Genomic DNA, 27479 nt, shown 5'->3' on the forward strand with positions numbered 1-27479 from the left:
TGATGTTAGGGGGTCTATAGATTACACCAAGTATCATTCTTTCAGTGTTTATATCCCCATCATCACCATCCTCACCCACAATTGCCTCTTTCACACATGTCTTCAGATCACTCCTTACATACAGGCATACGCCACTACCTTTTTTTATTGACCCTGTGTTTCCTAAATACTGTAAAATCCTTAATATTTACAGCCCAGTCATGTGAATAATCCAACCATGTCTCAGCCACACCAACTACATTTATGTGTTCTTCTAGTACCATAGCCTCCAGCTCCCCCATTTTTCAATACATTTTTAATTACTATTACCTGTAAAGTGAATATCTGGGAAAACCGTCCTTCCTGTACCAGCTTCAGAGCCACTTATTTACAGTGACTCCCTGAGCTCCCCTTGTCTCTCTGGTGACGCTTGTGGCGCTGATAGTATTTCTGAAAACACTACCTTGGAGGTCCTGTACTTGAGCTTCTCTCCTAGTTCCCTAAAATAATTTTTAAGGACCTTCCATCTCGCCCTGACTTTGTCATTGGTGCCAATGTGTACCATGAATGCCGGGTCTTCCCCAGCCCCACCCAGCAATCTGTCAATCCGATCTGCAATATGCTGAACCCGAGCACCCAGAAGACAACACACTGTTTGGCATTCACTGTCTCGGCGACAGATGACTCTGTCTGTTCTCCTAATAATAGAGTCCCTTACCACCAGCATTTGTCTAACTTTTGCTGCACTCCTTTTCCCATTCTTCCTGCAGCATTTTAATGAAGGCCCATAGGTCTGCCATTTTAGCACTCCAGAATGCTACCCTGATATGCATAATACACTATAATACAGAAGCATTGCAGTATATTATATACAGTGCCTTGCAAAAGTATTTCCCCCATTGACTTTTTTCGTATTTTGGTACATTACAGCCTTAAGTTCAATAGTTTGTTAATCTGAATTTTATGTGATGGATAAGAACACAATACTCTAAGTTGGTGAAGTGAAATGAGAAAAATATATAAATAAAACTATTGTTTAGAAATAGAAAACAGAAAATTGGCATGTGCGCATGTATTCATCCCCCTTGTTAGGAAGCCCATAAAAAGCTCTGGTGCAACCAATTACCTTCAGAAATCACATAATTAGTGAAATTATGTCCACCTGTGTGCAATCTAAGTGTCACATGATCTGTCATTACATATACACACCTTTTTTTCTGATTTAGGTTTTATTGAGATTTTCCAATATAACACAGTAAAATCGTTACAGACTCATGTGACATGAACATTTCAAGTATGGTATTTATATAACTGTAAAGGATATATATAACCCAGTATCAAACAATATGAACCATGAAACAATATGGGGTTAAATGCCCAAGTGGACATAAAAGTTACGAAAGGAAAAATACAGATAAGACATTAGACAAAGGGGCAGGGGGGAGGGAAGGAGGGAAATGGGAAAGAGGCTAGCAGTTTCCCTTGAAAAGATTAGACCTGTGCATCCCTAAATGAGTTCGAGGAGCGAAAGGCTTCCCAGGGGCTCCAAGTTTTCACATATCGTGAGGTGTCTGCAGGCGTAATACTGATGAGGTCCTCCAGTCTCTGATACAGGGCGATTTCATCAAACCATTCCTCGGGTGAGGGAGGAGAGGTGGATTTCCAGTGCCTGGCAATCACCGCTTTCGCCGCCTGTACCATATATTTTAGATATATTTTAGGAGGTATTTTTTATATGCTGGGACATTCAGGACACAGTCGAACAGCAGTTGGGCTTCTGGAGAATTTTGAACGGGGACCCCCGTGACTTCCTTGATTGTTTTGTGGACAAAGTTCCAGAAAGGGCATGGGCCGCTACAATTCCACCACACGTGGATATACACACCTTTGTTGAAAGGCCCCAGAGGCTGCAACACCTAAGCAAGAGGCATCACTAACCAAACACTGCCATGAAGACCAAGGAACTCTCCAAATAAGTAATGGACAATGTTGTTGAGAAGTACAAGTCAGGGTTAGGTTATACAAAAATATCCAAATCTTTGATGATCCCCAGGAGCACCATCAAATCTATCATAACCAAATGGAAAGAACATGGCACAACAGCAAACATGCCAAAAGACAGACGCCCACCAAAACTCACGGACCGGGCAAGGAGGGCATTAATCAGAGAGGCAGCACAGGGACCTAAGGTAACCCTGGAGGAGCTTCAGAGTTCCACAGCAGAGACTGGAGTATCTGTACATAGGACGACAATAAGCCGTACGCTCCATAGAGTTGGGCTTTATGGCAGAGTGGCCAGAAGACAACCATTGCTTTCAGCTAAAAACAAAAAGGCACATTGTAAGTTTGCGTAAAGGCATGTGGGAGACTCCCAAAATGTATGGAGGCATAGAATTAAGCTTTTCGGCCATCAAAGAAAATGATATGTCTGGCGCAAACCCAACACATCACCCAAAGAACACCATCCTCACAGTGAATCATGGTGGTGGCAGCATCATGCTTTGGGGATGTTTTTCAGCAGCCAGAGGACTGGGAAACTGGTCAGAGTTGAGGATAAGATGGATGGTGCTAAATACAGGGATATTCTTGAGCAAAACCTGTACACTCTGTGCGTGATTTGAGGCTAGGACGGAAGTTCGCCTTCCAGCAGGACAATGACCCCAAACACACTGCTAAAGCAACACTTGACTGGTTTAAATGTAAACATGTAATTGTGTCGGAATGGCCTAGTCAAAGCCCAGATCTTAATCCAATAGAAAATCTGTGGTCAGACTTAAAGATGGCTGTTCACAAGCGCAAACCACCCAACATTAAGGAGCTGGAGCTGTTTTACAAGGAGGAATGGGCAAAAATCCCAGTGGTAAGATGTGGCAAGCTCATAGAGACTTATCCAAAGCAACTTAGAGCTGTAATTGCCGCAAAAGGTGGCTCTACAAAGTATTGACTTTAGGGGGATGAATAGTTATGCACATTGACTTTTTCTGTTATTTTGTCATATTTGTTGTCTGCTTATCAATAAAAAAATATATAAAAATCTTCAAAGTTGTGGGAAGGTTGTGTAAATTAAATGATGCAAATCCTCAAACAATCCATCTTAATTCCAAGTTGTGAGGCACCAAAAAGTCAAGGGTGGTGAATACTTATGCAAGGCACTATAACTGATTGAACAATAGTCTAGTTATCTAGAGAGAACTTGATATCATAACAACACATGCTATAAAGCAACCTGTCACAGGACACCTACGAAGTGCTTCACCTCTCCTGCGCAGCTGACGCCCTGGTGTGACACGGAGGCAGGCACGTTGCTGGGGTAATGGGGGGCGGAGAGCTTCCTCTCTGTGCGGCCGGCATTCCCCGTTCCCATGGTGATGGGCAGGGGGCTGAGCGCCGAGCTGGACGCTCGGCTGCAGTCATGGTGGGAGGTCATGTGGCGCTCGCCTTGTCACATGACCCCTGCCATTCAGTATATAAACAGCAAACCTGCTGGCCACAGGTTGCCTGTGATTAAGTGTCTTTAGGCTATTGCTATTGTGTTCCCTGCACTAATCTGGATATTGACCCGTGCCTGTTTTTTGACCCACTACTGCCTGCTCCTAGTTCCTGACGTGACCTTCGGCTTGTGACCTGACCTGTGTTTGTCCACTCCTGTGTACTGATGCTACCTCCTGGTTTTTGACCCTCTGGCTTGCATATGGACTCGTCTTGTTGTTTCTCCTGTGTAGTCTCTACCTCTGTGTTGGAACCCCTTCCTTGCCAGCTGCCCTCTTGACCTAGTTTGGTCTTTTACTGTGTCACCGCTCCACCCGCTATTCCATCTCTGTTCTCTGTCTCCTCGCACTTATTGAGGACAGGGACTGCCGCCCAGTTGCGCTCTGTTACCTAGGATGGGCAAGTGCAAGTAGGTAGGGACAGAGGCATGCATGGCAGACAGTGAATGCACCTACTCCCTTCCTATCTGGCGGCATGACAGAATCACAGGCCCTACATCTTCATGGACCCTTTACAGAGTCTCACCGACCATGTACAAAACCTGGCGCAAATTATTCAGGAAATGGGAGAGAGGTTACAGGCCCAAGAATCCGCCTGGGCGCTCCCAATACTTTCTCCAGTCACTCTGCAGGCAGAACCTCATGTTAAACTGCCAGATCGGTTTTCAGGAGACCGCAACTGCTTTTTGGCTTTCAAGGAAAGTTGTAAGCTATATTTTTGCTTGCGGCCTCATTCATCTGGTTCTGACCAACAGAGGGTTGGAATAATTATCTCCCTCCTCCAGGGTGACCCTCATGAGTGGGCATTCTCCTTGCCTCATGACTCTCCTTGCCTTAGATCCGTTGACACATTTTTTCAAGCACTGGGGGTTCTGTACGATGAACCAGACAGAGCGTCCGTAGCCGAGTCACACTTGAAGGCCCTCAGCCAGGGTGATCAGGCCAGTTGAGGACTACTGCACCCAGTTCCGTAAATGGTGCGTACCCTCTGGCTGGAATGAACCGGCGCTTAAGAGCCAGGTCAGGCCTGGCTGAGAATCTCAAGGATATGTTGGTATGCTACCCCCGTCCTGAGACCTTAGAAGAGACCATGACTTTGGCCATTAGATTGGACAGACGTGTCAGGGAGAGACAGCAGGAACATCTGCTTTCTCCAGAGGGTATTTCCAAACCTGAATCCGCTCCTGTGGGGCTCAAGTTGGAGGCACAGATGGACAAACCTATGCATCTCGGTATGGCTCGAAGAGGGAAAGGTCACCGACCGGGCACCTGTTTCTACTGCGGCCACTCCGACCATTGGGTTCGTCAATGTCCCAAGATTCCTCCTTCCGGAAGATCGTCCAAGTTTGAGGGAGCTAAGGACAAGGCACTTCCGGAAGTGGTAAGAAAGAAGTTGTTGCTACCCATTTCTGTGGCCTTTGGGACCCTCAAGGGGTCAGGTAGAGCGTTCGTTGACTCAGGTTCTGTCTTTAGTTAGAAACTGTTAAGCTTTGTACTCCTGAAATAACCTTGTCGGTAGGGGTGTGTCACACAGAGAAGTGTTTTATTCTCGAAAATCTGCCCATAGAAGTGGTCTTAGGGGTGCCTTGGCTTCAGCTACACAACCCAGTCATTAACTGGAACCATGGGTGAGTTAGAAAAATGGGGTCCCAATTGTAACTTCTGTTTGACCCTTGTCCAGGCAGGGGTTTACTCCAATTCCATGGTGGTCCTTCCGTATATTGAAGAATTCCAAGATGTTTTTTCCACGTCCGAGTTCGAAATTCTTCCTCCCCATAGACCCTATGACTGCGTTATAGATCTAGTGGCAGGGTCTAGATTTCCCAAGGGATGTATTTACAACCTATCTGGTCCAGAACGCAGTGCTATGAAGGAACATATTAGGTAGAGCCTTAAAAAGGTACATATTCGACCCTCCACCTCCCCCATGGGTGCGGGGTTCTTTTTTGTTAAAAAGAAGGACGGTGGTCTCAGACCCTGTATCGACTACAGAAGGTTAAACAAGATTACCATCAAGAATCAATCCCGTTGATTCTTGACTTGTTCAAGCAGGTTTTGGGAGCATCCTGGTTTTCCAAACTTGATTTGAGAGGGGCATATAACCTGATACGTATTAAAGAAGGAGATGAGTGGAAAACTGCTTTTAACACTCCAGAGGGGTACTTTGAGTATTTAGTCATGCCATTTGAACTCAGCAATCCCCTGGTAGTTTTTCAAAATTTTATGAACGACATCTTCAGGGAATTTATCGGCAGATTTATGATCGTATATCTGGACGATATTTTGATTTTCTCTTCTGATTGGGATTCCCATGTCTCTCATCTCAGACTGGTGCTCGGAATCCTCCGGGAAAATCAATTGTCGGTCAAATTAGAGAAATGTGTGTTTGGAGTACAGGAGATCCTGTATCTAGGGTATATCCTTACTCCACGCTCATTTAAAATTGATCCTAAGAAGGTTCAGGCGATTCAAGACTGGGTGAGACCATCCTCCCTAAAAGCATTACAACGCTTTGTAGGATTCTCAAATTACTATCGTAAGTTTGTCCAAAAAAATTCTGTAATCGCCAAACCTTTAACTGACCTAACCAAGAAGGGGGCAGATCTTGTCAACTGGTCGCCTGAGGCTCTCAAGGTTTTTGAGACTCTTAAGATGTGTTTTCGGATCCAGAGTAACCCTTTGTAGTAGAGGTTGACGCATCTGAGGATCGGGTGGGGGACATCCTTTCTCAGGGATCTCCCAACCTCACTAATTTAAGACCCTGCACATTCTTTTCACGTAAATTCTCTCCCACGGAGAGGAATTATGACATTGGGAACAGCGAACTACTGGCCATCAAATGGGCGTTTGAGGAGTGGAGACATTTTTTAGAAGGGGCCAAACATTGTGTCACGGTGCTTACTGACCATAAGAATTTAGTGTTCCTTGAAGCCGCTAAATGCCTTAATCCTAGGCAAGCCAGGTGGGTTTAAATTTTTCTATTACTTTCAGGCCAGGAAGTAATAATGTCAAGGCGGACGCCTTGTCCCGAAGCTTTTGTGCCTTCCAGCCTCCTGACACCCCTCCTGAACCCATCCAGCCAACTAATATCATTTTGGCATCTGTATCTGCAGACCTCTCTTCTGAAATCACTTCAGCACAACATATTGCCCCTGCACGGGCACCCTCAAATAAGTTATCCGTGCCTCTGTCTCTGGCTTTTGGGTGAGTGCCATGACTCTGTTTTATGCGGACATCCCGGTATCGATGCCACTAAGGAACTCGTGTCTAGGTCTTTCTGGTGGCCCACTTTATCCAGAGATTTCCGTTCTTATGTGTCTGCTTGTGAGGTATGTGCCAGATCTAAAACTCAGAGAATGCGTCCTGCTGGTGAATTACGACCCCTACCCATTCCATGCAGACCATGGTCACATATTCCCATGGATTTTATTACTGACTTGCCAACCTCTGAGGGGAAGTCAGTGGTTTGGGTAGTGGTCGACCTATTTAGTAAAATGGTGCACTTCGTCCCTCTGATTAAGCTTCCTAATGCCAAGACTCTAGCATCATTGTTTATTGACCACATTGTACGCTTGGATGGAGTTCCCGAAAAATATTGTCTCTGACAGGGGTGTTCAGTTCGTTTCTAAGTTTTGGAAAGCCTTTTGTCAAAGATGCGAAATTTCATTGTCCTTTTCAGCAGCCTTCTATCCTGAGACCAATGGTTAGACGGAACTGTAGAATCAGACGGTTGAACAATTTCTGAGATGTTATGTGTTCGACAATCAGCACCGGTGGGTGAGATACCTTCCGTTGGCGGAGTTTGCCATCAACAATCGGGTGAACTCATCCACATGGGGGTCTCCATTTTTCCGTAACCTGGGCTTCCATCCTCGTTTTAGTTCGAGTCCTTCAGTGTCCTCACTCAATCCGGAGGAGATAGTTTTACGTCAGAACTGTGCACAGTCCGGGCCCAGGTTCAAACGAACCTGAAAAAGGCCCAGGAGGTTCAGAAGGAGCGAGCTGATAAGAGACGCTCCAAGGGGGTTGATTTTGAGGTCGGTGACAAGGTGTGGCTGTCCACCAAGAATCTTTCCTTGAAAGGGGTGTCCAGAAAGATTGCGCCACATTTTTAAAATCTGTATTTTTGTTTTTGTTTATCCTACCTCCACATAAAAGGATGGCTCTCAGAATTTGGTGATAAAAACTATTGAATATTTTTTAATTATTTTTTTATTCAAACATTTTTATTCAAGATTTGCAGGTTTTCAATACATAACTCAAACTCCACCTGACACAATATGACCCATAATGTTATGTGGCCAGCCAACAGCAGATAGCCATCCCCTGTGATGTCACAGCCCTATATAAGCATCATCCTGCCATTTTACTGTGAGCTGAGCATAAGGACAGACATGCCAAATGCTAGAGACAGTGGTTAACAAAGCTTTTAATTGTAGTATATTGGATAGGGACAGTGCAGGGACAGTGCAGGGACAGTGTAGGGAAAGTTTTTACATGCTGTAGGGAGACTGCAGAGACAGTGAATTGTCCTGTGCATCTTGTTCCTTTGCTGTGCCATTCATCCTTAATCTGTTATACATAGAATTTCTGTGTATCAGACAGTCTCAACAGGCAGTCTAATATATAGACGCGTTTACCAAGTTCACCTGCTACGCTATTTATACTTAATCTGTTCTATTATACATAGACTTGCACATCAGACTCATTGTCAATAGACAGTCTAATACAGTATATAGGCACATTTATCTAGTTCATATGCTGCGCTATTTACACTTAATCTGTTCTCTTATACGTAGTGTGGGGACTCGCTCTGTTAGACAGGATTAGCGGACGCAGTATAGAGGCAACAACAAGTTCTTTGGATCAAACAGTTCAGTGTTTTATTCACACTTTAGACAAGTTGTAGAGGGAAGGGTGATATTTGAATATATATATATATATATATATATATACAGGTCCTTCTAAAAAAATTAGCATATTGTGATAAAGTTCATTATTTTCTGTAATGTACTTGTTTTAATATTGATGATTTTGGCATACAGCTCATGAAAACCCAAAATTCCTATCTAAAAAAATTTGCATATTTCATCCGACCAATAAAAGAAAAGTGTTTTTAATACAAAAAAGGTCAACCTTCAAATAATTATGTTCAGTTATGCACTCAATACTTGATCGGGAATCCTTTTGCAGAAATGACTGCTTCAATGCGGCGTGGCATGGAGGCAATCAGCCTGTGGCACTGCTGAGGTGTTATGGAGGCCCAGGATGCTTCGGCTGATTGCCTCCATGACACAGGCTGATTGCCTCCATGCCACGCCGCATTGAAGCAGTCATTTCTGCAAAAGGATTCCCGACCAAGTATTGAGTGTGAAACAACTGAAAATATGTCATATTCTAGGTTCTTCAAAGTAGCCACCTTTTGCTTTGATTACTGCTTTGCACACTCTTGGTATTCTCTCGATGAGCTTCAAGAGGTAGTCACCTGAAATGGTCTTCCAACAGTCTTGAAGGAGTTCCCAGAGATGCTTAGCACTTGTTGGCCCTTTTGCCTTTACTCTGCGGTCCAGCTCACCCCGAACCATCTCGATTGGGTTCAGGTCCGGTGACTGTGGAGGCCAGGTCATCTGGCGCAGCACCCCATCACTCTCCTTCATGGTCAAATAGCCCTTACACAGCCTGGAAGTGTGTTTGGGGTCATTGTCCTGTTGAAAAATAAATCATGGTACAACTAAACGCAAACCGGATGGAATAGCATGCCGCTGCAAGATGCTGTGGTAGCCATGCTGGTTCAGTATGCCTTCAATTTTGAATAAATCCCTAACAGTGTCACAAGCAAAGCACCCCCACACCATCACACCTCCTCCTCCATCCTTCACGGTGGGATCCAGGCATGTAGAGTCCACCCGTTCACCTTTTCTGCGTCGCACAAACACACGGTGGAACCAAAGATCTCAAATTTGGACTCATCAGACCAAAGCACAGATTTCCACTTGTCTAATGTCCATTCCTTGTGTTCTTTAGTCCAAACAAGTCTCTTCTGCTTGTTGCCTGTCCTTAGGAGTGGTTTCCTAGCAGACATTCTACCATGAAGGCCTGATTCACACAGTCTCCTCTTTACAGTTGTTCTAGAGATGTGTCTGCTGCTAGAACTCTGTGTGGCATTGACCTGGTCTCTAATCTGAGCTGCTGTTAACCTGCGATTTCTGAGGCTGGTGACTCGGATGAACTTATCCTCCGCAGCAGAGGTGACTCTTGGTCTTCCTTTCCTGGGGCGGTCCGCATGTGAGCTAGTTTCTTTGTAGCGCTTGATGGTTTTTGTGACTGCACTTGGGGACACTTTCAAAGTTTTCCCAATTTTTCGGACTGACTGCCCTTCATTTCTTAAAGTAATGATGGCCACTCGTTTTTCTTTACTTAGCTGCTTTTTTCTTGCCATAATACAAATTCTAACAGTCTATTCAGTAGGACTATCAGCTGTGTATCCACCTGACTTCTCCACAACGCAACTAATAGGCCCAACCCCATTTAAATGGCAAGAAATCCCACTTATTAAACCTGACAGGGTACACCTGTGAAGTGAAAACCATTTCAGATGACTACCTCTTGAAGCTCATCAAGAGAATGCCAAGAGTGTGCAAAGCAGTAATCAAAGCAAAAGGTGGCTACTTTGACGAACCTAGAATATGACATATTTTCAGTTGTTTCACACATTTAGTTATGTATATAATTCCACATGTGTTAATTCATAATTTTGATGCCTTCAGTGTGAATCTACAATTTTCATAGTCATGAAAATAAAGAAAACTCTTTGAATGAGAAGGTGTGTCCAAACTTTTGGTCTGTACTGTATACTAAAATATCGCTGACTTTATAATTAAGTACAATTAGTGCAATTCATGTTCGTTAGCCAATGTAATGATGTGGGCTCCTACAAGCAGTGTTGAAGAAAGGCAGGGATACAACAAAGTCACTTCAATACGGTTTAGTAAAGCCGGATCGCAGCCGGGTCAGGTAGTCCGTCCATAACAACCGAAATAAGTAATGCAGGCTCGGGTCTACTTTAGTTCCGTCCACAGGCGAGTGTTGCTCCACACATGCCTTGTACATAGCGATCTGTAGCCTCTCACTCTAGCAGACCCACCCTGCTGCATGCTGATGACTTTTTAAACACAAGACAAGAGCCACGTATAAAACCTGGAGTGGATAGTGGGGAATAAGCACCCACACAGCTCTTTTCTTATTCCCAATAAAAGCCATGCCAGGATAAGCTGATACCAACTATACTAGGTAGCAACAGCATCCAATATCTACAGTATCTTAGTGGACACTCTAGCTACTGGCTTCCACTCCACCAAGGTCAGGTAGCTTGGTGACACGTCTCAGGTGAACTACAGCAAACTACGATATGCATGTCCGTAATAGGTTTCCTGCATCATTCTCGGAGACACATATCTTCCTTCATATATGCGGCCTGTCACTGCCTCACACCACTTAATTTATTTCACCATGTCTAGTTGCAACTAAGGACGCACTCACATCTTTGACAGGCTGTTCCAGCAGAGAGCAGCCAGCAGGATTTCGCAGGATCTGCCGGATTCTGTAGTTCACTGCTAGATCTTCATTGACCAGCGGTTATCCGGCTACTTTCATATTTGAGGCTTGTCACTGCCTCACATCCCCCCTCTTCTGTTCAAACCTGTAGGGGTGAACACCTGCACCAAAACATGATGCTTGTGACAGAGCATCTGCATTACCCTGCAGCTTTCCTGCTCGATGTTTTAAATTTAAATTCTACAAGGAGAGAAACCACCTGGTTACCCAAGCATTTCTCTTCTTGGAATTCCTCATCCAGGCGAAAATGTCGCCCCAGCAGGTAATACCATAAGGACTCCAAGGCCCACTCGATGGCACCATATCTCCAATACGCTGTAGTTCTTTTCTGCTGGGGTAACCTTTCTACTCAAATAAGTGATCGGATGTCCTTCTCCGTTCACTTTTTGAGACAGAACTGCTTGTAGCCCTACCTCAGAAGCATCCGTTTGGACGATGAATTTTTCCCTGAAGTTGGGGTTGGAAAGGACGGGCTGTTCACATAGGGCCAATTTCAGGGCCTGAAATGCTTCTTCTGCCTGAGGATTCCACCGAATCCTGACTGACTTCCTTCCTTTCATTAGATCGGTCAGGGATGCAGCCCTCCCAGCGAAATTGGGTATAAATCGCCTATAATACCGAGAATCGTTTTGACTTGCTTCATCGTGAGAGGTTGGAGCAAATTTGGAATGGCCTCGACTTTGTTTATTTGGGGTTTGATGATCCCACGGTCAATCACGTATCCCAAATAATGAGCCTCCGCTAGCCCTATTGTACACTTTTGAGGATTTGCAGTCAAGCCTGCATCTTGGAGTGAGTCCACAACTGCCTGCACATGGGACAAATGAGACTGCCAGTCACCAATATTAATAATGATATCGTCTAAGTAGGCGGATGCATACTTCCGATGGGGTTTTAAGACTATGCCTCTGGAGCATGGACCCCATGTAACCCAAAACAACATAGTGTTAAAGTCCCTCCTGTGTGACAAAGGCGGTCTTTTCCATTTGCTGACTCTGTCAGAGGTACCTGCTAGTAACCCTTGGTTGAATCCAGCATTGTGAAGTACTGGGCCTGGCCCAGTCTTTCAATCAGCTTATCAACTCGGGGCATTGGATAAAGGTCGAACTTCGACACTTCATTCAACTTCTGGAAATAGTTACAAATCCATCAGGCTTTGGAATCAACACAATGGGACTGACCCACTCGCTCTTGGATTCCTTGATAACTCCTAGGCTAAGCATTTTCTGTACCTCTTTCATGATGGCTTGCCTCCGGGCCTGTGGCACATGGTACGGTTTCACTCGGTTCTCTCACAATGGGCATCACTAATGTAATCCGGTCCTGCATATCTGCAATATGTTCTAGTACACTCTTATGGGTAGTAGGCTCTTGCTCCCATGTCTCTTTGGCAATGTCCATCAGGTCTCTGGGATGTCAGCCATATAACAGTTCAAACGGAGAAAGCCCCATTGAGGACTGGGGTACCTCTCGGATGGAAAACATGAAATATGGCAGCAACATATCCCAGTCATTCCCGTCTTGAGATACTACCTTTTTTAACATACTGTCACGGAAGGTGTACAGAAAACTAGAAGACACAAAATGAAGATCCGACTGACTGGATCCAAAACTAAGGAACAAAAGGGAGAGCCCTGCATCAGACCTGGCTCTCTCCCTAACTGCTCAGCCTATGCGAAAATCCCAATGGTAAATGATCGCATATCCTCGTACCTCGACTGTATAACACCTGAACACCCTATAATAGTGAGGGGACACGACCACCGGCTCCCTACACTTGATACGTAGGGAGTCAGGGTCACCTGTGATCCAGCAAACAGGAAAACACAAATGAACGAACAAAACTTATCTGTAGAAGACTCAGTAGTAGGATCAGCATGCACACACTCCAGGAAGTAATATAAACCGCAAAGTGATGCAGTATGGGGAGGGATTTAAAGGGATGCAATCAGTGCAACTACATGACAGCTGAGAGAGGCTAACGAGATGAGAAAATGAAAGCAAAACAAAAGGAACCTCAAGGAGGAGGTTCTGAAGGACGTCTGTCAGAGCTTCTCAGATGTCTGGTGGTGACACATACGTTTTAGGGTTTTATTAAACCTTTCCACCAGCCCATCTGCTTGAATCGAAGCAGCTTCCACAATTCCTTTGTTACTTTGGACAAAAAAGGAGTACCTTGATCCATAAGGATCTCTTTGAGCAACCCAATGCTGCAAAACATAGCATAAAGCTCCTTGGCAATAAGTTTGGCTCAGGTATGTCGGAGAGGAATGGCCTCCGGCTACTGAGTCGCTTAGTCCACTACCACTAATATGTGTTGGTGGCCCCATGCTACCTTTACCATGGGCCCCACTAGATCCATAGCAATCCGCTCAAAAGGCACCTCTATAATGGGAAGAGTTACCAGTGGGTTACAGAAAATCGCTGTGGGAGCAGTAATCTGTCACTCTGGACACGACTCACAAAACCTCTTAACCTCTTTATAAACACCATGCCAAAGGAACTGTTGGAGTATACACTGTAGTGTTTTTTTTACCCCAAGATGATCCTCCCATTACATGTTTGTGAGCCCAGTCTAATACTACCCGGCTGTAGTGATGTGGTACTAATAACTGCTCCACTACCTCCTGTCGGACTCTGTCAATGTGGTACGTACCATAAGTCCTGGGAAAGAGCCATGTGGGGAAAAAACGCTTCTGCACCTGGTTGTTGGGCTACCCCATTAATTAAAGTCACTCTATCTCGCGCCTGTACGAGAGTGGGGTCCTGGAGTTCGGCGGTCCCGAACATGTCGCGGGACACCTCCAGCTCCGGGATAGATGTGGCCTCTGTGGCCAATACTTCTATGGGAAACCTATAGAGGTATTGCCCTATACCTGGGGTCTTCGGTTTCAGGACCCAGAGATTCTTTCTCCACATAAGGACCAGAACAGGGGTAAGTCTCTTCCCAAAATAGCCCGTATGTAAGATTCTTTACCACTCCCATCACTTGCTGTACCTCCCTGCCCGGCGTGGCCATAACAACCATTGCCGTCGGATACTCTTGGATATCCCCAAGGATACAGATAACAGAGACTTTTTTCGAGAGGGATTTACCTGAGAAACCAGTGACCTGTGCACTAGGGTCACTAGACTCCCAGAGTCTAACAACACGTTAATCCGGTACCCATTAATGGACATCTGGTACATGGGAGGTTCACCAGCCCTCGGCAGAGTGTTAGCAGTACAGACAGGCTTGGCCTAGAATGGGGACTAGTGAGGAAACCCTCAGTCCCTAGGTTCAGTGGGCAAGGGGCAGTTAGCGGCCCTATGTCCAGGCCCCTGGCTCCGCCAGCATCGGATATATGTGTTCTCACAAGCCCTTGGGGAGCGCTTAATGGGCCTTTGGGTTGCACTATCCCCTGTTTCAGATCTGGATATTTTCCCAGTCTCTGTAAGCGAGGTCGGGGTGTCACCCGTTTTTGAGAAGTGTCCCGAACCAAATCCTGGGTGGCCATGTACTGCTCGACCAGGCTGACCAGCCTGGTCGAGGTTTCCCTGGGTCCCCCTGACCCACCCAACACTGAATGTCCACTGGCCGAGTACTCACAAACCAATCCACCACCACCTGCTTCATCATCTGGGCCCAAAGTCTCAGGCTGGAGCAATTTCTTTACGAGGTGCAACAGATCATAAGCCTGTGACCTGGCAGGCTGGGATTCTACAAATGCCCACTGGTACACTCGCTGGGCCCGCACATTAGTATTGACCCCCATGCGGGCCAGGATCTCACCTTTAAGCTTTCCATAGTTCTGGGCATCCTCACGGCTCAGGTCAAAGTAGGCCTTCTGTGCGTCCCCCACCAGAAACAAAGTCACAACTTCTGCTCACTGGTCGGACAGCAGATTCTCCCGCTCTGCTGTTCTTTCAAAAATGGTGAGAAAGTCCTCTACGTCGTCTTCCGGAGTCATTTTCCTCAATGCTGACCGGACTTTATCCTGGGCCGCTGACTGGAACTGGGTCACAGTTGGTGGTGTCTCTCTCAGGGCCGCAATCTGCTGCAGTAACAGGCTGTTGGTCTGTTGTTGTTGTGCATTGGCCAGTACCAGCTGCTTCAGTAGTTCCTCCATCTTGGCTGCTGGCTTAGGGTGGAACTTTGCTGGTTTAATCCAAGACATGCGAACACTGTGTTTTCCTTACTGATATGCACGCATCCTCCACCATATGTAAAGATGTGGGCTCCTACAACCAGTGTTGAAGAAAGGCAGGGATATAACAAAGTCACTTTAATATGGTTTATTAAATGTTCCAACCAACTTATAGTTGAGTAAAGCCAGATCGCAGCCGGGTCAGGTAGTCAGTCCATAACACTTGAAATAAGTAATGTAGGCTCGGGTCTCCTTTAGATCCGTCTACAGGCCAGTGTTGCTCCACACATGCCTTGCACTTGGTGATCTGTAGCCTCTCACTCTAGCAGACCCACCCTGCTTCATGCTGCTGATTTTTTAAACACAATCGTGGACATGACCCACATATAAAACCCAGAGTGGATTATGGGGACTAAGCACCCACCCAGCTCTTTGCTTATTCCGAGTAAAAGCCAGGCCCAGATTAGCTGATACCATTCATACCAGGTAGCAACAGCATCCACTATCTATCTTAGTGGACACTCTAGCTACTGGCTTCCACTTCACCAAGGCCAGGTACCTTGGTGGCATGTCTTAGGTGAACCACAGCAAACGACAATATGCATATCCTTAATAGGTTTCCTGCATCATTCTCGGAGACACATACCTTACTTCATATATAAGGCCTGTCACTGCCCCACACCACTTAATTTATTTCACAATATCTAGTTGCAACTAAGGACACACTCACATCTTTGACAGGCTGTTCCAGCAGAGAGAACCCAGTCAGATTTCGCAGGATCTGCCAGATTCTCTAGTTCACTGCTAGAACCCCATTGACCGTAATGAGAACCAGCGGTGATCCGGCCACTTTCCAGCATAAATGTAGGGTTTTGGGGGGGACATGCAACAGTTTTTTTGTCCATCCGACAGCCAGCATTTGTGCCAGATCAGGCAGGCAAATTAGCTTGCCACACATGAGAACATGGCCTGTCACTCCGTAAATTGTTACCCCTTACACATCACAATAAAGAGTTTTCTAATAATAAATCACTTTTGTGATCATATACTTCACACTGAGGTGTGTATACAGTTTATGTGTATGTTAGATTCTAGCAGTGCAATTTCCCTGTGATGAGCTCTCAGGAAACGGATTGGAGTGGACTTCCTGCAATTTGAAGTGATACATGAAAAATAAATGGAAGTGAAGCTATGCCCACCTAACACATTCAATTCTTACAACGCTGTAACAATGAGTTTAACAAAAAACTAACAATTATTAAGATATATTCTTCTTCTTTGACATTTTTCTTTGTCAGCTTCAATCTGAAGAGTTGCAGTCCCCTCCCAGTGCTGTTAATGCATGTGAAACATACAAGTTTGGGGTAAAGGGTGGAGTGAAGTTTGGTTTGTGGCTTACTGCAGAAGAATCCACTCCTCCACCGCTCTTCCTCCAGGTGATGCAGTCTAAGAACTATTATTTTTTCTTTTTCACTTGGCCCTTGAAAAATAAAATAATTCAGATTATCTTTCCTTCCCATGTTTAGTGCTCCTCTTACCTCGTTTCTTCTGCACATTTGCAGAATTCAACATGGAATCTCCAGGCACATGCGTTTAACACCTACATAACCCCCCGTTACACTGATGCAGGTTGTTTTGGCTTCTATCAGGTGGTATATTGAACGTATACGGTAGACTGCACTATTCCATATAGAGACATCCAGTAAAAAAAACCTTTTGGTGCCTATAAGAGACTCTAAATGTAATTAGGAATTAGAATATCTCTTTCTAGTAGCAGGAGTGTTACAATTGTCACATGTAGACCTAGACCTCTGTACCTCTTGTACAACAGTTGATAGTCCAGTCTTTTGACATGATACAAGTTGCTACAAAATTGCCATTGCTTTACATTATTTTAAGCTTGTATAATCCATTATAAAAGTTTTCAGATATCTTTAGGTGATGTTAAAGGGGTTTTCCGGGATTTTAATATTGATAACCTATCCTCAGCCAGCCCCTCCCTAAGACCATTGATTGACAGGCCCAGGCATTAGACATATTATCTTGCCTAGCCCCATCCGGCACATGCGCATTACAGCACGGAATCTGCCGGGATGAAAACAAGTCTACTGTGCATATGATTATCCACACTGCTGGTCATAGCAGAGAGTCCAGCCTGAGCTGTGCATGCGCAAATGTTTAATAGCATGGAGCTTGTGCAAAGATATGGGACCTTCTAAGATGATATATATTATGCGTGGCCCTGTCAATGATAATATGGAGATGTTGACAAGGTGAAGGAGTGGACTTTGTGTGCGCCAAGAGCAGTAGAAATGTCCTTGATGCACTGAGTTACTAATTTGAATAAAGTTTAAAACTTTATTTTATGCATAACCTAATTTTAACATCACATAATAACAGAATATACTGTTATTTTATGTTATGAGCTTGGTTTTGGTGCTGCATTCATGGTGAAAGGTTGGTTCTGGTGCTGTATTTATGTACTGAAAAAATGAGTCTATTAAATGTCCTCCAGTATGTGGTAAAGGAGGGCATCATGTTTGGTGAGGCCATAAAGTTCAAGAACCCGTCATGGACCTCTGCTCTGATTACATGGCCACATACTTCAGAGATAAGATTGGCAATATCCGGAGGGAAATAATCCCTAGTCCCCAACCAATTTCAATCCTCTTCCCTCCCACACTTCCATATAATCTTTCTTCTCTATTGACCCTATAAAATATGAATACGTCTCCAGACTTCTCTCTTTTTCTCGACCCATGACCTGCAGCAGTAATCCTTTTCGCTCCCACCTTCTTCAGTCCCTCTCTTCAGCTGTCATTTAACCTCTCTCTCTCTATCTCTTTTGGTATCTTCCCCTCCTCTTTGAAACATTCTGTTATAATCTTACTACAAAAAATAATAATTCTTGACCCAACCTGTGCTGCTAACTACCGACCTGTTTCTAACCTCCCTTTTATCTATAAAATCCTTGAACGTCTATTCTGTTCTCGATTAATAATCTCTCTGCAAACTCTTTTCTCTACCCCTTAAATCTGCCTGTCACCCTCTCCGCTCTACAGAAACTGTCCTTACTAAAATGTCTAATGATCTCCTGACAGAAAAAAACAATGGTGACCATTCTCTACTGATTCTTCTGGATCTCTCTGCAACGTTTGATACCAGAGACCACAAACTCCTCCCCTCCATGCTCCACTCAATTGGCCTTAAGGACACTGCTCTATCCTGGTTCTCTTCCTATCTCTCTGGCTGCTTCTTTAGTGTATCATTCACTGGCTCCACTTCTTCTCATGTTGGAGTTCCTCAGGGTTCAGTCCTAGGTCCTCTCCTCTTCTCTCTCTACACCCGCCCCCTTCGAACAGATTTGGCTTTCAGTACCATCTCTATGGTGACGACACCCAAATATACACTTCATCCCCTGATATCACCCCTGTTTTACTCCAAAACACCAGTAATTGTCTGGCAGCTGTCGCTAACATTATGTCCTCTCTGTATCTTAAACGGAATCTCTCAAAAACGGAACTTCTTGTCTTTCCCATATCTACTAACCCACCTAAACTTGATATTTTAATTTTGGTCTGTGGCACTATCATAACTCCTGGGCAGCACGTCCACTGTCTTGGGGTCATGTTTGACTCGGATCTCTCCTTTGTTCTCCATATGAAATCACTTGCTCGCTCTTATTGTCTGCACCTCAAGAATATCTCCAAAATCCACCCTTTTCTTATGGTGGAAACGGCCAAAACTCTTGTTATTGTTTTAAATCATCATCGTCTTGACTACTGTAATTCATTACTAATTGGTCTTCCTCTCATTAAACTCTCCCCCCTTCAGTCTGTCCTAAATGCTGCAGCCAGGCTCATCTATCCATCCGCTATACTGATGCTACTAGTCTGTGCCAGTCACTTCACTGGTTGCTCATCCACCACACAATGCAGTTCAAACTTTTCACCCACAAAGCTCTCCACAGTGGTGCACCTACATATATCTCCTCCCTCATTTCCGTATACCACCCTACTCGTGCTCTCCGTTATGTTAGTGATCTAAGATTAAAATCCTCCATAATTTGTACTTCTCACTCCCATCTTTCAAGACTGTTCTCAAGCTGCACCTACTCTCTGGAATGCTCTGCCCCGGAATATCGATTCACAATTCACAACCTTCAAACACGCCTTAAAATCTTTTCTGGCAGGTTTATCATGCTTCCTAAACTGATTGTTCCCTAGTAACCGCTCCTTTCCAATTCCTCATACCTGAACTCAATCTTCTAACAGTCCCACACCCGAAGTAGATCTGCCTACATCACTGCTTTCAGTACAAAAATGGTTTGACTACTACATATCACAATCAACTACCTTTTGTTTCACCCCCACTTCCTCATAGATTGTAAGCTCTTGCAATCAGAGCCCTCACTCCTAGTGTTTTAGGCTACTTTCACACTTGCGTTAGGAGCGGATCCGTCTGGTGTCTGCACAGACGGATCCGCTCCTATAATGCAAACGCTTACATCCGTTCAGAACGGATCCGTTTGCATAACTGTTTATTTCAGATCTGATTTTTCACTTCGGAAAACTCAGATCCGACAGTATATTCTAAACACAGAAGCGTTCCCATGGTGATGGGGACGCTTCATGTTAGAATATACTGAGAACTGTGTACACGACTGCCCCCTGCTGCCTGGCAGATGCTGCCAGGCAGCAGGGGGCAGACCCCCCCCCCCCCCTCCTGTATTTAACTTATTGGTGGCCAGTGCGGCCCCCCCTCCCTCCCCAGTATTAAATATGACCAGTGCGGCCTCCCCCTCCCTCCCTCCCCAGTATTAAATATGACCAGTGCGGCCCCCTCCCTCTATATTTATTGGTGGCCGGGCCAGTGCGGATTCCAAGTATTGTGAGCAGTGCGGCCTCCCCTCTCCCCCCCTAATTAAAGTCACCCCCCCCCTTCATCATTGGTGGCAGCGGAGAGTACCGATCGGAGTCCCAGTTTAAATCGCTGGGGCTCCGATCGGTTACCATGGCAACCAAGACGCTATTGCAGTCTTGGCTGCCATGGTTACTTGGCAATAAATACAAGCATTATACTTACCTGAAGAGCTGCGATGTCTGACCGGCCGGGAGCTCCTCCTACTGGTAAGTGAAAGGTCTGTGCGGCGCATTGCCTATAGCACAGACCTGTCACTTACCAGTAGGAGGAGCTCCCGGCCGGTCAGACATCGCAGCTCTTCAGGTAAGTATAATGCTTGTATTTATTGCCAAGTAACCATGGCAGCCAAGACTGCAATAGCGTCTTGGTTGCCATGGTAACCGATCGGAGCCCCAGCGATTTAAACTGGGACTCCGATCGGTACTCTCCGCTGCCACCAATGATGGGGGGGGGGGTGATTTTAATTAGGGGGAGGGGGGGGAGAGGGGAGGCCGCACTGGTCATAATACTTGGAATCCGCACTGGCCGGCCACCAATAAATATAGAGGGAGGGGGCCGCACTGGTAATATTTAATACTGGGGAGGGAGGGAGGGGGAGGCCGCCGCACTGGTCATATTTAATACTGGGGAGGGAGGGAGGGGGAGGCCGCCGCACTGGTCATATTTAATACTGGGGAGGGAGGGGGGGGGCCGCACTGGCCACCAATAAGTTAATTACAGGAGGAGGGGGGGTCTGTCCCCTGCTGCTTGGCAGCATCTGCCAGGCAGAAGGGGCAGTCATGTACACAGTTCTCAGTATATTCTAACATGAAGCGTCCCCATCACCATGGGAATGCCTCTGTTAGAATATACTGTCGGATCTGAGGTTTACGATGTAACTCAAATCCGATGGTATATTCTAACATAGAGGCGTTCCCATGGTGATGGGGACGCTTCAAGTTAAAATATACCATCGGATCGGAGAAAACTCCGATCTGATGGGGACTCCTGACTTTACATTGAAAGTCAATGGGGGACGGATCCGTTTGAAATTGCACCATATTGTGTCAACGTCAAACGGATCCGTCCCCATTGACTTGCATTGTAAGTCTGGACGGATCCGTTTGGCTCCGCACGGCCAGGCGGACACGAAAACGCTGCAAGCAGCGTTCAGGTGTCCGCCTGCTGAGCGGAGCGGAGGCCAAACGGTGCCAGACTGATGCAGTCTGAGCGGATCCGCATCCACTCAGAATGCATTGGGGCAGTACGGATCCGTTCGGGGCCGCTTGTGAGAGCCTTCAAACGGAACTCACAAGCGGAGCCCCGAACGCTAGTGTGAAAGTAGCCTTAGTTGTATATTAGCCAGTTATGCATTGTGATAGCTTTTGTTTTGAACATGAACCTTCTGAATTGTAAAGAGCTGTGAAATATGGTGGTGCTATATAAATAAAGATGGATTTCCAACTGTAATAAACATATGGTATATCAAAAAAAATAATCAGTTTGGAATTTTGAATGTGAAAGCAATGTGATAATAAAAGGCAAAGATCCAGTTTAAGGCCCCTTTCACACGAGCGAGTATTCCACATGGGTGCAATGCGTGATGTGATCGCATTGCGCGCGCACGGAATCCGGACCCATTCATTTCAATTGGGCTCTGTACATGTGCGTTCCATATTCTGCGATTCCATGCCCCATAGAAGTAAATAGAGCTGCATGAAAATCGCATTGCATCTGCAAGCAAGTGCGGATGCAATGCGTTTTTCACAGATGGTTGCTAAGAGATGTTGTTTGTATACATTCAGTTTTTTATCACGCACGTGCAAAACGCATCAAAACGCATTTTACCCGCACGATAAAAACTGAACAGCTGAACGCGATCGCAGGCAAAACTGAATGACTTTGCCTACGAAATCGCACATTTTTCACTGAACGCATTCACAATGTATCTGGACCTAATCCGGACACGCTCATCTGCAGGGGGCCTAAGAATATGCTACCTTCAGTAATCTACAGAACATCAGAGTATCTCATAACAGATTTTATATAGGACTGTGTGAAATTTGAACATTAAAAACTGACTCCATTTAAGATTCCAATTCAAACAGAAATTGCATTATTATGACTACAAATCCTGAAAATCTGGAATTACTTTAAAAATATGTAGAACCTGAAACTATCAGCAGTCCACCAATACGATAAATAGTCAAGTTTATATTGGAATGAAGAAGAAAATGTTAAACTAAATAGAATAGAATAGAATCCAGACTTCTAACCACAAAAAGAAGCTTGAGTAGTCATATTTAAGATTGGTTAGATATGGTGGGAGATTGTGCCAACCAGATTTAATGTGTCAGCTTTAAAATTTTTGCAAATCAATTAATAGTCTATCAACTACCAAAAATAAATAGAGTGGGGCAGATTTACTAGTTAGACTAAGGTTGAGCAATCTTTTTGAAATTTGTTTTGTATCCGATTTGTCACATTTAAAAAAAAAAAATTGATTCGATTTGAAGTTGCTCTAATTGCCCTGAAAGTTAGTCTACAACACCCTCTAGTCTCCTAGGAAAGTCCCCTGATAACAATGTGCCAGTACGGAAAAATTACCCCCTTATAATGTGCGCTAGTAAAAAAAAAAACTAACCTAAAAAATGTTTATAACGTGTGCAAGTACAGAAAATTACCCTTATAATGTGTGCGAGTACAAAAATGTCCTGTATAATGTGCTCCTGTACAAAAACATGCCCCTTAAAATGTGGACTTGTACAAAAAATACTCCTTTACAATGTGTACAGGTACAAAAAATACCCCCTTACAATGTGTGTCAGTACTTAAAATGACCTCTTTTTTTGTACCAGTACAAAAAATGCCCTCTTATATGCGCCAGTACAAAAAATGCCCCTTTATGTGTGTCAGTACAAAAATACCCACTTTTAGTGCCCCTGGTAGAACCAATGCTCCCTTACAATGTGTGCAAGTACCAAAAAAAATTCCCTTTCTTTGTGCCAGTACAAAAATGCCCCCTTATAACATGTCAGTACAAAAACATATACCCATTTAGTGCCCCCAGTAGAACTAACGTCCTCATAGTGCCTCCTTCCTTATAATATGTGCCAGTACAAAAATGCCCCTTTTTAGCACCCCCAATGTCCCTATAATACTCCCCCCAGTTATAAATAATGTTAATCCCTGCAATAGTGGCCCAAAATAATAAACAGAAATACCTCCATGCATGTGTCAGGCTATGGTTCAAGACACGTGCTTTGTCCTGTCTGTGTCCTGAGCTGTATGCAGCATAGTTTAGGAGGCATGATGATGATGATGTCATTGCGTTGCCGGCGCCGACCTCCATGGGACTTTCTCCTTGTGGTCCCCCAACAACTTCAGGGAGAACAGCAAGATGCTTAAGCTTTTCTTCTTCTACCACCGATCCTTGTTGCATCAGCATAAGTGTCTGTTTTAAGACTAAATGTGAGGGGGATGACAATGTTTAGGTCACAGTCATCCTTACTGACAAATTTTGTGGCCTCTTGAATGGCTTCAGTACATGACAGGTGTTTCTGATGAGCTGCCACTGACCTTGAAACAAAATATGCTCCCTGCTGAGGTGGTCTGGTGCCTGAGAAAATCATTCATGGCTTTACGCTGCTCGTACAGACGCTCTAGCATGTGTAAAGTGGAATTCCAGCAAGTTGGAACAGTTGCGGATTAAGTGCTGTAGCAGCAAACCATTCTGTAATTGCTAGTCCAAGAGGGCGTTACTTTCCAGATAAGAATGGCTGAAATGCGAGGACTAGTCTCCTGGACATTGTCAGCACCGTGCGCAAGCGTGTGTTTTTTTTAATAAAAATACATTTCACAACTCCATGCAGTGAGCATATGGTAAATCACCCGAAAGCAGCACAGCCATGATGTTCCAGCCATTGTCGCTGACCACCTTGCCCAGTTGGAGTTGGTGGGGAGACAGCCAGTGGGATGTTTGCAGCGTGATGCACTTTAACAAGTGATCAGTTGTGTGGCTACTCTTGCCTATGGCAATTAGATGTGATAGAAGGGAGGATGTCCATATAGTAAGAATTGGAGAAGGTGGATAAGCAGCTGGTGTGGGAACCAGACCAAGACAAACATGAAGGTGTCCGTAAGTCCTCCAGGCCTTATTGCTGCAAGGCTGCCACGTCGCAAAAAACATTGACCAAAAAGACATCGACTGTCACTGCCTGTAACAGCTGTCCCAGGTTTTGACCTTGGCATTCGCCTTGCAGCACAATGAGAATTGCAAGGAGCAGCTCATGTTATCAGCTAGGTATCTTCAAGCAAGGCTGAGTATAAGCCATCAGCTCCCTATAGGCAGCAGACTCTACTAAGTTGTATGACAGAGGCTGCTTCACCAGCAACTTGGCCAGGTGGGAGTTAAAGGCTAAGTATACCTTTGGTGGCATTTTTTAATTATTGCATTGTATTCATTTGGAGATAAAAATCATTTGTTCAGTTGGTCTTAATTAAAAATTTTGAGCCCCTTTCTGTGTCCAGCCTTAAGATTCTCTAGAAGCAGAATTTGTATTTTTATCGTATTCCATCAGGCAACTCAGTGAACGGCTCCTTATCTCTCTTATCTCTCCTTATCTCTGTTATCTGACCTCCTAAACATTTATTATGTCTCAATTCTTATCTTGCTGATAAGAATGTGGCTTAAATAATTGTTTAGGACCTTTTAGTAATAGAGTATTAGAGATAAGGTTTATTAGATGACCGGCACAAAGTGAAAGTACAATTCACATAGCTAGACAGGTAACCCTTTGTGACCGAATGGCAGAATATTTTTAATATAAAACTATTGAAAAAATTATTTTTTGCCCACAATGAGTAAAGTGCAATCATAAAAATATTGCCTCCAAATGTTCACATAGCCGTTAAGCATGAGCATCAGCAGATTGCTGGTCACGTAGAGTTGTTTCCTGGCTCCACATTCCATTACTGATGGCTCATGATGGTGCAGAGTGGGAGAAGGGGTATGCTTTTTTCACAGAATAACATGCGTTCACTGAAACTCAGGTGTAACTGTAATACCCCAGAGTGGCATTACCACCTCTTTTGGACACTCACTATCTTTATTGGTGCATCCTGTGTCATCATATACTGTAAATTTATTGCCATTTCCTGCAATATGTGTATTATATATTTTCTTGAAAAATTAATGTTCAAGTGTAATGTGCCTGGTTCACCAGCAGATGACCGCAACATTTGCAGACTTAGTTTCCCTGGAGAGGAACCTTCTAGTTCTCTCTAGAGAGGGAGGAGTTTAGTTAGTGAAGGTCAGTCTAATCTACCCCTTCCTAGGGGAAGGCTGTGTGTCGGCCAGTAGAGCACTACCTGCTCTGCTGGGCCCGCAGGCCTTGCCTGTGAGTTCTACATAGTTGCAAGTCTCCTCCTGGGCTTGCATTGCCTAAAGCCAAGCAAAGTGAGCTTGAAGCCAGGAAGAAGTTCCTAGAACTACAGTAAGAGACAGACTACAGACAGCTAAGCTACGCTACAGCTACAACAGAAGAGTAAAAGTTCTTATTTAATCCAGCCGACATAGCAGTGCTGAGAAAGCTACAGTATAGTAGAGCTGAGATTGTTGAAGACGTGTTTGCCTGCCTATTTTTCATGCCAAAACCTGCTCATGACCAAGATAAAGTTTGTAAGATTGTTCCTTGATGAAAGTCTATGCAAGTAAAGCTGTGTTCAACGTTAAAACAAAGTCTGGACTCCATTTATTCTACTTTATTCATCATCCAAGTTAATCACCCCTTTTTACACTGCTTCATCCGACCACGTCTGGGATCCAAGGATATCCAGGTAGGAGCACCATGACACATGCATACAACACTTTCAAAGAGATCGTAGGCCACTACACCACTCTGGCAATCCTACACTAGGGTACCAACACTACCATCTACAAAGTGGACTCCATGTCCCCGTTGCTTAATCGCAAATGGCGTCACGACTACTTGCTCTGTAAGAGGGACATATATCGTAAAAACCTCCTATGGGGAAAGGGATACCCCAGATGTCCAGGCCTACGGGCGTTGCATAACAATGCAATATATTTGCAGTGATGATACACCTCTTTTCAGTTAGTGAATGCTTTTTATCACAGAAGGAGTGATGGAGCCGTGATCCAGCGGCGTGGATCAGTTAAGTATGATTCCCACTGGGGCAGAAAAGGTCCACAAGGGTGAACAACCTTTAAAGGGCCTACACCAGCAGTAAACAGGGCGCCTACTCATTGATGAGTTATCAGGGCGTGCATGCACCTGGCTCTGTCGTAGCCTGCACCGCTTCCTACAGGCCCAAACCAGCCTGAACTCCTCTCCAATGAGGATCAAGAGCATAAGCAGTGCAGCACACAGTCTCTGAGTACCGGGGCAGTAACATTAAATGCAGCCAGGTACCCTGGTGGCTCTGCTCAGAGAGAAGAATTTAGTGATGTAAGGGAGAGGCCTGGCACCAAGGTGCATTGCCAGTGCCCATTGCCCAGCCATAGGAGTTTTAACTTGATAAGTATCAGTGAGGCTGGCAGGGGTCGCATGGGGCCTATATAGGGATAGTGACTGGCTTAATAATGGAAGATTATTACTGTGGGAGCATAAGAGCAGCCTGCTCAGCAAGTAGTACTAGTAATATTCCAATGGGCATGCTGTGCAGATGGCTCTTAGGCCCTCACAGCAATAATCCTTCTTATTCAAGAGGTATCCTGTTTATTAAAAGGATAGGATAGACAGAAGATATGGGATAACTATTAGATTGGTGGGGTCATGCTGCTGGGACCCTAACCGATCATGAGAACCTGTATCCTACAACTTCCCCCTCCCCTCATCAGGTCTAGCATACACACTGCCACTCCATTTATTTCTGTGGGAGTTCCGGAGAACTATCGCTCCGCTATTTCCGGAACTTAGATAGAGATAAATAGAGTGGCAGTGCACATACCCAATCTGCCACTCTGTTCATTTCAGGGCACTCTGAGTAGTCAGGGTACCCATTCTTGTGACTGGTGAGGGTCCCAGTGGTTAAAGCCCTATTGATCTAATAATAGGGGTCAATCCCAATCCTCATTTAGGCACCGTGCCCCCAGCCAGCCCCACTGAAAGTCCAATTGGAAAGTTTAATTGTGCTACTCTAAGTAGGGCTAGTTGGGTGCATGGAGCCTAAAATGGGGATGGGGAATGGTAATGTTAGTGGTAATGTTGGTCATGGTATACAGTGAGGCGTGGTTCTATAAAAACTAGGTGTGTTCACATGTTAGGGGTACACAATAATTTCCTTGCCCCTGGGTTCTGGCAACAACACACTATGCCACTGGGAATAGGGAGGTGAATAAGCATGC

This window comes from Bufo gargarizans, chromosome 6, assembly GCF_014858855.1.
Source record: "Bufo gargarizans isolate SCDJY-AF-19 chromosome 6, ASM1485885v1, whole genome shotgun sequence".
Lineage (NCBI taxonomy): Eukaryota > Metazoa > Chordata > Amphibia > Anura > Bufonidae > Bufo > Bufo gargarizans.